Below are 13,674 nucleotides of genomic sequence, written 5' to 3'. Positions count from 1 at the left end.
AAATTTGCAGCAAAGTAACGTGGTATAAAGTAAAGGGTTGGCTAGCAGCAGACTGCTAGAGTCCGGTATAAATACGGGAAAGTAAACGGTTAAACGTAAACATTTTTGAGAAGACACCGCATAGGGTGTACGTTACATATGGCAAAATACTAAGCAGACAGTTCTGTATATAAAGCATGGTCAACGTATTTAAATGTATACCAGGGCGACCTCCATGTCAATACGATCAGCAAGAGAGTTCATGGAACCTTGGGTGGAGATCTTGCCATTTGCCAATCTCCTTGAATTCTTCGGGGAGATGCTGGCTCGACCGCAGCTTGATGATTAGGAGAGCCATTCCAGAGGCCCCACGTGGTGATCATCTTCATGCCTTCCGCTGAAGTGTTCGCAATATAGTTTCTGCCTTGTCGCCAGATAATCAACTTAGTGGGATATCCCCATCTGTACATCACCTTGTTATTACGAAGAGTTTTGGTGACTGTGATGAATTCTTTCCGTTTTTCCATCGTGGCCGCCGAAAGATCTGCAAATAATGCGACCTGCTGATGTGGCTCAGGAAGTGTTTGAAGTTTTCTTGCTGCCATCAGTAAAGATTCTTTGTGCGCATAGTAGTGGAATCTTACTATAACGTCCCTCGGGACATCGGCAGGCAGACGTGAGGGTCTCGGTAGTCTGTGCATACGGTCGTATGCCCATGCTGAGTCGGGCAGGCTTGGGACTAAGGCTTGACATATAGAAAGCACGTGTGCTGGAAGAGCATCTTGGGGGATGTCGTCCGGAATGCCACGAAACCGTACGTTTTGTCTCCTCGACCTATCCTCCATATCGGCAAGCTTAGTTTTAAGAAATGCATTTTCTTCCGACAGTTTCTGAAGTTTGTCAACTACCTCATTGTGGGCCCCACACAGTTCGTCGGTTTTATTCTCCAGGTGGCTAGTCCTGTCTCCAATACTGGTAATTTCCTTTCTCAGGTCCCCGTTGATGCGGTGGAAATCAGCAGTGATCGTTGCTCTGAGCTCTTGCAGCATCCTATGCAGGCTGCGTTCTGTTATGGGAGTTTCAGAGTACTTAGAGGAGCTGGTTTCATAGTCGGACTGTCCGTCTGAAAAGTTAGAGGCCTCGTCGCCATCTTGGATTTCTCTGCGTCGACCAGATTTTTTCTGTTTGGCTGTCTCGGACAGCTTAAGTTGCTTCGAAGGAGACATGAAGTAACCCAGTCCCTTCTGGTATAGGTAGAACACGGTGTTAGGGTGCTTTAGTTGTTAGTCGCTGTGTAAAAGTCGCTTTTTGGTCGGGAAGACGGCGGAGCTCCTATGCCATGCGACTGCTCACACCGGAAGCTGGACACGCCCCCCTATTATTATTAATTTAATGACAATTTCACTCTTGCTGTTTAAGCGCACCCATACTATATATACATATACATAGTTTTATGAAGGAGACATAGGGCTTTCTTTTGATATCATATTTGTATTAATACAGCATTGAATATGAATAAAATATTAAACAAAATGAAAAAACATGCTTTCTCTTCTTTGCATTTAATAATTTCTACACAACAAGTGCAATTAAAGAAAAATAGGTTCACTAAGAATTCTTAAGTGTTAAAAAGTCCAATATGTTTAGGATTTTAATTTATTCTGATAATTAACCCCTTAATGACACATGACATATATGACATGTCATGATTCCCCTTTATTCCAGAAGTTTGGTCCTTAATGGGGTTAATTGCATTGACAGCTCCTTTTACACTTCATACTGAGAGTTCATAGCAACAACTTCCAAATCCAAACTCCACATTTGGAATCAACTCCAGCACTTTTAACCACTTCATTCTTAATTAAATAACAAGGGAACAACCTACACTGAATTTCAAATATAGACAACTGTCCAGTTACTTTTTGTTCCTTTTTTAAAGGAGGGAACTGCATACAAGAAGTGATGTAAAATTTTAAACGATCTTAGAGATCTTTCTGATGATATTGCTCGGCAGATGACACAGTCCCGGTGAAATTTCTATGAGAGGATGAATAGAATTGATGCACCATTAGCTAAATGTCTAAAGTCACAATCACATTCCAGTGAAGTGTCACCATTAGAACATCCACCGGCTCTTTTGTCTCCTCTTCAGATGAAATTTATAAAGTGTTCTGGAAATATTTCTCTAAATTATATAACCACACTCCTGATCATAGTGACGAGAATTTGGAGAGAGATGCAGTGATGGTGAATGTTTTGGGCTCTTTGAACCTTCCTAAAATCCCTACCAATGTGGTGGAATCTTTAGGTACAAAGATTTCACTGGATGAGATTAAAATAGCTATATCTTCACTTAAAAGGTGGAAAAGCACAGGGTCCTGACAGATTTAGCACCAGTTATCACAAGACTTTTTTGGAACTTCTTTTGCCTTTTGCTTTATATGCAAGAGATATTTTATTTAGCCCGTCAGACAGGTAATCTTCCTACAGACTTGACTTTGGCAAACATTATTTTAATCCCCGAAAAAGATAAAGACCCATCTCATGTCAGGAATTGTAGGCCGATATCTTTAATAAATGTAGATACAAATATCCTAGCAAATGTTTTGGCAATGAGCCTCTCTCCACTTCTCTCCACTCTGAATCATGCAGATCAGGTTGGTTTTATCCCACAGAGACAACTATTTGAGAATACTAGGCGAGTTGTAGGCCTGGCGTTTGATGGGGTTATGTGACCCTATCTGTTCTGATTACTCACTTTCTGGGGTTTTCCGCTCTCTCTAATAACTATGATCCACACTCTTTAGTCTAATTTAAGGGTACAGATACAATTTCCCAGTTCACAGGCAGTCCCTTTTTGGATTTTCAATGGCACGCATCAAGGGTGCCCCCTCTCCCCAATTTTATTTGCTCTCTCATTGGAACATCTTCTTCAAAGCATAAGAGTAGATAGAACTATCCAGGGTGTTAAAATAGGCGAGATGTTCAAGGTTGCAGCGTATGCTGACTATGGTTTGCTTTCCATCTCCAACCCTGTCCAGTCATTTGCTCCTTTATTTCGACTATTAGATCACTTTGGAACATTAACTGGCTATAAAATAAATTATTCAAAATCCTGTGCTGTGCCCATATATCACAAGCTGGGATAGATTCTCTACAATCAAAATTTTAACTGATTCTCGGCTCATTTTTTCAATAACTGGTTGTTAAAATTGGCTCTTCATATACAAACTTGTTCTCTGACAACTATAGACCTCTCATTACTAAACTAAAGAAAGATTTGGAAGGATGGATTGATACGCCCATTTCATGGATTGGTAGAATCCACTGTTTCAAATTGAATATTTAGCCTAGAATATTATTTTTATTTCAGGCATTGCCTCTCAAACTTAGTAAGGTTCATTTAGATGGCCTTCGGAAAACTATAGATACATTTATCTGGCAATATAAGCATCATAGATTAGCCAGGAATCTCTTACATAGACCCAAGAACAGAGGAGGCTTAGATCTTCCAAATCTGCTTCTGTATTATTATGTGCCGCAATTGTCTCAAATTGTGATGTGGCACGCCATCCAGATCATCGTTGGGTCGAGATTGAATCATATTTCATGATATTTCATTTTGCAGCTGGATGGTTGAAAACTGATATTCCCCCAATAAGTAAAGACATTTTAAAAATCGAAGATAATTTACTCATGGATGAACTAACCTAAAAACATTAGACATCCAGCCTGATCCTTTATTAAAATTTGAGATCCATGGCGATAGTTTATTACCAATAAAAATAGATACAAAAACCACAATGTACCTTTTAAGGGGAATTACACAAACAGGCGTGAATATATATTTATTTTTTTCTCGCTCTTTTGTTTGTTTGTTTGTTTGATACTTCGTCTCTCCTCTCTCTCTTAGATTACGTATTTTTAGTCTATACTTGATAAAAAAAATTGTGGGAAATACAATTTGCAAAATGTTAGAAAGCTATTTATATGTACTACATAATTAATGCATTTTGCTTATGCCTATACTATTTAATATTTGTTTGTTTTGTACTTACTCACATGAATAAAGAATAGAAAAAAAGAAGTGATGTAATTCTTAAATATCCAATATTTAGATATAAATAATAGAGTTGTGCACGAATAAAAATCCCTTTTAATCTATGTCCAAATGAACCAATCTGTCTGAGATTTGTCTGTGGAGTCAGGTGGAGGTTCATTTGGACATAGATTAAAAGACATTTCATTAATTTAGACCAGCTACAATGTATTTGTGCACAAGTATACTAAATACCCTCAAATTATTTTGTAAACAATTAAATTCACTATACCTTGGCAATGGCAGATATTTGTGGATCTAACTGAATGTACATTGCAAGCTCCAGAAAGGGCAGAAACAAAAAATCTGGGCATGAACTTGATCTGAGGTTTTGAACACACCAAGAAAAAATTAAATAGCAATCTGGGGCTGAACTAAGAATCCACTATAAGTTTGAGCCAATTAAATTCATTGAAAGGGAGAGATTGAAAACTTTAGTGAGAGGAGAAGCAAGCTTATAACAATAATTGACTGGCAGCTTAGATGGAGGTGCCCAGTAGCAGGATAAAGAGTTGTGGATTTCTACATTTCAATGTTTATTTTTCACACCTCACAAATGCATATTTCATAGTAAGAAAAACAAGAATAAGTATAGTAATGTTAAAAATCAGTGACCGTTTCCCTTTAAAAAAGGATACAGTGGAGAACAAGTGTAGAGATAGGTTAAAAAATTAGTAAAGAGTGGGGGCATGGCCAGAAATGATTTAGTCTACAGCAAAAGAAATGGCTCTTTACTGTAAAAGCAATAAATATGTTCTGTTTTAGCAGATTTTGTAGATATTTTTAAATGTAGTGGGATTTTCTTTGGAAAACCAGAATATTTTAAGATATAATTAATATGCATGGGGCAGCTTGTTTATCCAATGAGGAATGTGATTGCCATTATGGAATCAAAAAGATTTGTATTTTTGCCTTCTTTTGAATCAACAGCATAAAAATATTTAGTAAAGGTTGAACTTGATAGATCTGAGTCTATTTTTAACCTAGATTACACTGCAACTATGTAACTGTGTAAAATAACATCATTGTATTTAGACGGCCAGGTGGATCATTTTACAGAAGAGAAAACTCTTAACATATTGTATATTATTACAGCTCCTCTGAAAAATATTAAAATGTATAACTAAGCCAGGAACAGTCAAGAATTGAAAAAAAAAAAAAAAAAGAAAAGAAAAGATTTTTTCCTGTGTCAAAATGTCCAAACTGGAAAAGCTCTCCAGTTTGGCTAGTTCCACCTAAAATGTGTGATTTCCATATTCTTTACAATTTGTACTATAATTCTTAATAAGCAGATAAGCCCTACAATGTCTTGAATTGCATGAGTCAAGCTTAGAATTATTCTGGATATTTAAAAAAAAAAAAAAAAAACTTAAACTGGTTAGATTCTCCGTCTGACACCTACATTTTGGACACATTGCAGAGGAAAGACTCTGGGAACATGACCTCACTTGAATTTTAAGCACTGCACTGGGTAATACCCCTTAACCACAACTATATGTTATGTTTGTGATTATTTTACATGTTTTAATCTTTTTCAGATTAAGGTTACCATAGAAAGCTGGGATCCCCAAGATTGATTCTCTGAACTGTTCCAATGTTTTCTATTTTATGTTATATTGAGGTAAATTACTTGCTCGTCTACCTCCAGTATTGTTTAGTTTGTATATCTATAGTGGTCCCCACCAGGCAGCTAGGACACAACAGGACCTTTTTAGTCATCAATATATCATCACAATATTTTGATTCTGAGAACATTTTCTATGAATATCTCCTCTTGTTTTCCAACATTGAGTTCTACTAATGTACTTAATTTTGTTTCATGGAATGTGGCAGGATTGCCTTACACACTTCTGAACCCACATAGGTTCAGGAAACACATAGGAAACCAACTAGTTCTCATAGTTTAAAGGCTAGATGGATTAGCTTAGGCATTACATCCTACAAGTCCAACTCCCATGGAGTAGCTATACTCCCTAATACTTTTGTTTAAGCCAACATTGTACAGTTATTTATTGATCATGAAGAGTGTTATATAATTTTGATCATTATCATTCAATGGATAACTTACAGCTTGGTAAATATATATGGCTCAAATATACCAAATATTCCATGTTATGCTATACTGATATACATTTTGGTTTCTCTTTCATTTGGTTTCTATTTCTCATTAGATTGCAATGAAATTTTGATGATGCTAGAGTCAATAGATCTGGATCCTCTTCTGTGGGCGTGACAGATCACACAGACTCTCATTTATTGTCTCACTACCTCCACTTGATTGATGTTTGGTGACATATCTCACAGTCCTATAACACAGCAGCAATTTTAGAATTTCTCCTTTTATCTACTCTATTACCTACAGTTTAGGTCAAGTGATATCTCTATTCTCAGGCCCTCCTTTGACCCAGTGGTACTAGTGATTTCCCTCTCAATTTACTTGCCAACAATTCTAGAAATCACAGGTGCCAATTATGTTGATGACAATTTGCGAATTTCAATTCTTCTCTGCTGTTCTGGCAGACTTCAAAGGTGATTATGAGATACCATATAATCTCCTTTTGTCTGAAATATAAAAACTAGAGAAACAAATATGATTCAATTAATTTGTCTCGCCAGTCAGCAGAGCAGACATATTTTGCATCTTCTCTGTAGGAGAATTTTATAATTATTTTAATTATAAAATAGACCCTAGTAGACTATACGAAAAATTAATTTTACAGGTAGGGTAATAAATCTGGAAAGGTTCTAATGCAATTATTTAAGTGGCCCTTTAACTACTGCCAAATATTGGTCAAAAAAGAACCATATGGAACTTTCACTCATGATCACTATCTCTTGGGAAGACTTCTGGCCCTTATGGATTCAGCTCTGAATACTTTAAAGTTTTTAAAGTAGAAAAACTAAACCCATTTTATATAATGAAATCTACCTTAATAAACTTCCACTAACTGACATCCCCTAACTGACATGAGAGAGGCTAGAACCATTCTGATCCTAAAATCAGACAAGCCACCTGATCAAATTATTTCCTACAGACCAATTACTTTCGAATCGAATCAAATTCATCAATTTTTTACTTCACTGGTCCTGTGAGGAATAATCTTCTTCATTCCCCCATTTGTGCTTGGAAATTATTTAGACTAAAGCTTAACTGGCAATAATCCCCTGCAATATCGTTTCAGAATTATCCTCATTTTCAAAATGAGAAATCATTAATTCCTTTAACAAATTGGGCAGAAGAGGGATTTAGAAAGACTAGGAACTGTGTGGACACTTCCACAAAAAAAATACTTATATTTCAATATAAATTGTCCACAATACAAATCCCCTTTTTCAGCTATTTTCTGCTTAGAAATGTATATATTTAATCATATCTAGAATGACTGCCACAGACTGAAAACACTCTTTTGACACATTTATGTTCACCAACGGAACTCTCTCCAACATGATCAGCCTCCTTCATTCCTGAATTTGCACACTCTTTCATATCATTTCACCTCCTTAGGTCCATCAAAGTAGATTACCCATTTTCCTGACTTCAATTTATCCAACATCTTTTTTGATTTTCTTCGACTCCACAAATGTATACCAGTACCTACGTATTAAGAAATGCACATGAACATTTTTTGTTACGTATGTTACTTGCTAAAAAGATTGTCAGAAATTCAGGAGAAGAGAGTCAGATCTATATTACTGCTTTTGGACTTGTCCTGAGGTGTGCCATATTTGGACATATAATCAAACTTGCTTAAATTCCATAACAAATCTTACCACCAAACACATAACTGATATCCTTATGCAAATAGCAATACTGAGTTTGGGCAGAGGGATGTAGGGATGGAATTATGGTTGTTTATTTCTTTAATTGAGGCACTATTATTCTAATTGTAATTCTCAGCACTTGTAAACACCATATTGAACTGTACAATCTGTCAACTACTCTGATAAGCCTTACTAAAAACTGTTTGCAAATAAACTAGTTAGGTTATAAATAGATTGTCATTTCAAGCAAAACTTAATCAAGTTTTAGTATGTATAAAAACTATCCAAAATAATATCAGCGTTATGGACATTTGTTTAACCCCTTAAGGACACATGACATGTGTGACATGTCATGATTCCCTTTTATTCCAGAAGTTTGGTCCTTAAGGGGTTAATGTTCTCTAAGCTTTTCATATGTCTATCAGCTCATTGATAGAAATGTCTGTACTATGTTAATATCATTTGAGTTTATTCTATTCCAATTTTCAGAGGATATGAAAGATGGCATTTAAATAAAGTTTCAGAGCTGAATATAAAGAAGCTTTAGCTCAGTCAGTTCCATTCAAATCCAAACCATATTTATTTCTACTTTGAACCATGATCACAGCTCTCCAGCAGTGAAAATAAAGGATAATAAAACTTATAAATATTTAGGAAGTAGCATGGATTAGAACATGTGTGTATTCTAATTTTGTCAAATGGCGATATTGCTAAACAGTTAAAAGTAAAGGTTGCAACAGAATATTTGCTTCTTGCATTTCCGGGGGCATTTTGGATTTTATGAACATGTTTTATTGATACCATGCGGCAGTTTTATTATGCCTTCTATATGATTTCTAAAACCAGTGTGATTGCCCAGATTTATTAAAACATAAATTGTAATGTTCTGTTTTTGGAATAAATGCAAAGGATCCAAGGAAATTACATTAATGCTGATTCAAAAAAGAAAAGAATAAATAGATGAAAAAAGTGCACACAAACATGTGACAATTTTAATATGAGTAATTAAATAATTCATTTAATCAATTGAGTGGACCACCACGTGAACAAGTTTTAGCATAATTGTAGATTATGCCAGCTTTAGCGTATTTGTAATCTTAATTTTATTAATGATTGCTTAGGTCTCTCTTTACTTAAGCTCCACAGCAGCAGAAGTTTAACTTAGAAAAAGAATAAACCAATCAAAAAACGAGAGAAAATAAACCTTCCTCCCACTGTTGACTCCTCTTCTTTCCAGCTGTAAATGAAAAATGAACAGGAACAGAGAAATTAAAAGGTAACCGGCCGAACAAAGTGGTAAATAACCATGGTAAAGTATTATAAATTCCACAGCCAGTAGATAGGACTTGAAGCTTGGCATCTGGAGAAAACATTTAAATGAAACAAGAGATCAGAGTCAAAAAACAAGAATTAATCAAGTTAATGGACTTCTAAAAGCATGCAAACCTAACTGGCATAAGTACAGTAACATAAGCATCATATAAGCAACAAACGTGCCAGATTAGCAAGAACATGACACATTCCATAAAAAACAGAAACCATAGATACAAAGGCATACTTATTCATCACGACCAAAAATCTTACCGTATTAAAAAAACAGGGAAGGGACAAACTGAGTGAGAAAATATTTGCCTTCTGTCATTAATACAATGGTTTAGAAATATACTCCTCTCCGTCTCATTATAGATTTCTTTTCCCAAAGAAGCAAGGTGAATAGTCAGTGTAGGATCAACCTAAGAGGTTTTCTTTGACGTGGAAGGTGGACTTGCATCTAATGGCAATTGGACTTACTAAATAACCTCCTTTTATTTAAATATGCATAGTGATTTGGGAAGTGCGCTAGTAACTGTTTTCTTAGTTTTTTACTGTATGTATTGGGGCTGATGTGTACTATGGTCGTTGCTGCTGCCCAAGAGCGCAGGACTTATTTTTGTGTATTTGTATTCACTTTTGTGAATACATAATCTACCAGCATGATCTACCATTTTATTTCGTATTTTGCTGTTTCAATCCTCAGCAAGTAACGCAAAAGATGCATTAACAGTAGGAGGGAAATAGAAATGACTGAAACTATCCTCCCGAGAACAGTGCACCGAGAGTAGGATGTTCTTTAGCAAAGCATCTGCCATCAAGGCTCCCAAAGCCACCACACCTCTGACAGAGTGTGCTCCGAAGGTAGTATCAACACCTGCTAAGGACAGTAACCATCTGATCCAGCTAGTGCCCGATACGGGTGCGTGAGGAGAGGCATAGGAGGTCAGAAATTTGGCTGAAGGAGAGGAATGAAATAACCTCTGAGTAACGAGAAAGAGCTGAAACCACACATATGGAGAGCAAAAAAAAAAAACAGGGCGCAAGAGTATACTGGGAACAGGCAGCACCTGAAATAGCCTGCCCTTCGGTGGGTCCCCGCTGAGATCTCAAGCTGGTTTTAGCTCATCTTGTGCCATTACAGAGAGAACATCTCTGAAACATATCAGACTGTCCCACCTATACGGGTAGTCCAGATCCGGAATGACAGCAAGATCCCTCTTCACGAGAGACACAGCAACTCCAGACGATCGTTTCAGCCTTGTTAGGCATCATCAGTGAGCTGATATCTCTCTAGGCACCGTGAGCAAGGGGTCCACGTCTGGATTACCCTTTAAACTTGTGGAGAGCAAAAAAGACAGGGCGCAAGAGTATACTATGTTTTTTTTTTAATAATAATTTATTTATTATTGTTTTTTTTCTTTAGTACCAAATATAAATATAAATACATATCATACGTTGCATACATTGCATTGATATCTTACAATGTGTGCAAAACAGATATAATAAATACAGAAAAGAAAAAAAAAAAAGAAAGGAAAAAACAGAGCATGTACATTACACACTACACAATACAGAGATACAAATATACTGACAAACATAAAGACAAAAGAACAAACAAAGTTGACCGCCCTATCCTATTCTTTCAACTCTATCCTCAGATTGCATAGAATTAGGTTAGATTTCCATTCCTTCAGAAATTGCCACTTAATTATTACAAAATATGTGCTTTCCAATATTGGTTATCTAGGACCTTTATCCAATCATCCCAAATCTCATATTGTCTAATATTAATACTTAGATTGGAGGTTATTTCCCTTTCCATTTTATATTGATTGATAATAGATGCCTTAATTTGTGGCCATGAATCAATCGTCATGCTCTTCCAATTTTTTGCAATAGCCATTTTTTTTTTTGTAAATCTTTCTTTTATTATGGCATATGCGTTATGGGATACAGAATAGAAAGAGGAGGCAATTTGGGTTACATAGGTTAATAATGACAGGTTCGAGCGTAGTGCACTCCTAAGAAAGATTGCCATATTTTTGTGTTTTATAACGTCATAGGAACAACAAGGTAATACAGGCTTGGTAACATTCATGAATTATATGAACACACAGAGGGTGATTAAGGCTCAACAGAGCTGGTATAGTGGGCAGATTTGTCCACGCAATAACATTCTGTTTGAGAGTGACCCTGAATGCGGCTACTGGGCAGTTTTGGCTCTCAGGGTTGGGTATACAATATAACATCGTGAACTGGCATAAACATTTAACCCATTCAGCGTTACAGTGTCAGGAAGGTTAAACATGAGTTACAGTCTTCTGCTTAGCGTTTGTTATTAGTCAGTAGCGGAGTCGCCGCATTTAGGGGGTAGCAGGGGTATCTTAGCTTGATCTATACACAGGTCATTAGTGTTTAACTAGATAGAAGGCACAAAGGCTACCTTAACTGCAGGCATATAGCGGTTTCTATTAGTACCGTTATGACAGGCTAGACAAGCTAATCAAGCTAAACATTAGAGGCATGTTGGACTAAGTTGGATGTGACCCTGCCGGGATATCAATCTTGCTACCTCTAGCAGGATCAGTACCAGTAGTTTTATAACTACATATTAGGAAAGCTAATTTGTGCACTAATAGGTACAATTAGAATTGCTAAGGCAGGCTGGTGGCATAGCCTATATCTATCTGTTAGGCGGCAGTCATAAAGTGTTAACTGTGAAAAGAAAAAATTAAACATTACGGAGTATGTAAAAAGAGTCCTTATGGGTAGAACCCTCAGGGTAAAATAGGGTGTCTCTTTCGGTTACTTGGAACAGTCCAAGGCCTCAGGTGTAGCAAGTGTCCATGCTGTTGTTCAGCCCACCCCACTTGGAGGAGTCGTGCTGTATTTTGCGCAGTCTAGTCCACTTGGTTGTGGGGGGCTGCCTCCTTGATCCGTCGCTCCATTGAGGCCGGGATCAGCTTCTCCATAGTGGGCGTTTTGACCCACTGGGTGCTTGGCCCTCTGAGTTATGGTGCCCCTGGTGTTACTCCTAGTGCATTGCCGCTTGAGTGTCCCGTGTCTTCGGCCCGAGGCCTTAGCGGGGGCCCTTGCCACAAGTCTATTGACCCCATCTCCAGGGTCGTGGGCCCAAGGCTTTGCCGGAGTCCGGTTGTTCCCCTGGGTGTATGGGTGGCGATGAGGAGTAACCCTCAGGTGGGGTCCCTGCTCGGAAGAGTGGGGAGAACTCTTGGGTGCACGGGGAGTCCCCCGCATTCTGCTGTCGTGCTCTGATGTTTGTTTCCTCTTTATGAGTATGCCTGCGGGCAGATGATCTCTCCTCCTGCGGCGCCATCTTGGGACTCCGTGCCGTTTAGGAGTGAGGCGTCGGCAGATAAGTTGCTGAAATTGCACTTGGCTCTGGTGAGTGCTCTGTTTGTGCAGCCATGCCTGGCGCTCCAGCTGTGCTCAAAAGGCATCGAAGAGAGCGGTGAGTCTGGCTTCGTAGTTTGGTATTACTGTGTGGCATTCATGTATCTCGCTCGGTGCTTGATCTGTCGCCATTTTAGTTGCGCCTCGTGTTCGCCTATCCTGTTGCTGTGTTGCCCCATATTGTGGGCTCTGCTTGTTGCCGCTTTTCCAGTCGCTTGTTGCGGACCGAGATGACCCCCATCGGTCCAGGGGGGGGGGGGTAGGAGGTGGTGCCCCCAAGGTATGTCCGACCAGGTCAGTCAGCGTGGGAAGCGGCTGTCTCCCCAGCGCTCGATCTCCGGTAGGCCTCAAGACTCTCTTATGGGTTCCCGGGGTGGTAGAGTCTTGCATTTGGTGTCGGGCGATTCCCCCGGGTGTCCCCGACATAATTTCTCACCTCAGGTGGGCGACTGTGCCGTGTTTTGGGGGGGTTTACCCCCTCGAAGTACAGTAGTTAGCAGGAGCTGAAGTGAAACACAGCCGTTCAGCCTGAGTGCCAGGCTCCGCCCCTGCAATAGCCTTTTTAAAGGCCATCAAAGCCTCAATCAGCAAGTCTCTCTTATCTTTAGTTAATTGCAGTAAATTTAGATGTAAAAGCAGGTTGTCTGGAGTCCACAGATAAGTTATATCCAGTAATTTATTTATATGGCCCATAAATTGGGCCCATGCTTCCTTAATTGGTGCACAATCCCACCATATGTGTAATTCATTAGCTTCCTCTTTTCCGCATCTCCAACATCTAGAGGTTATATACCATCTGTTAAGTATTTTAAAATGAGCTTCCCTAATATTTAGGCAATGTATCCTAGAGTAAACTGATTGTAAAGCCCTATACCATTCCTTTATATCAAATTTTATTAATAGATCTCTTTCCCATTTACTTTTGGCTATAGGGTAAACAGGTCTTTTTGTACCTTTTATAATCTCAACGCATCTAGTTAATATTTTAGTATCTTTCTCTGAGTCTATCAAAACATTTAGTTTGGAGACTGAGAAAGCACTCATATTACTTCCAAGGGCACTATACAGGAAACTTTTAATTCTGATATAATTAAATGTTTGTTTGT

Source organism: Pelobates fuscus, chromosome 1, assembly GCF_036172605.1.
Source record: "Pelobates fuscus isolate aPelFus1 chromosome 1, aPelFus1.pri, whole genome shotgun sequence".
NCBI lineage: Eukaryota > Metazoa > Chordata > Amphibia > Anura > Pelobatidae > Pelobates > Pelobates fuscus.
The sequence above is the reverse complement of the archived record's forward strand: the minus strand, read 5'-3'. Positions refer to the sequence as shown.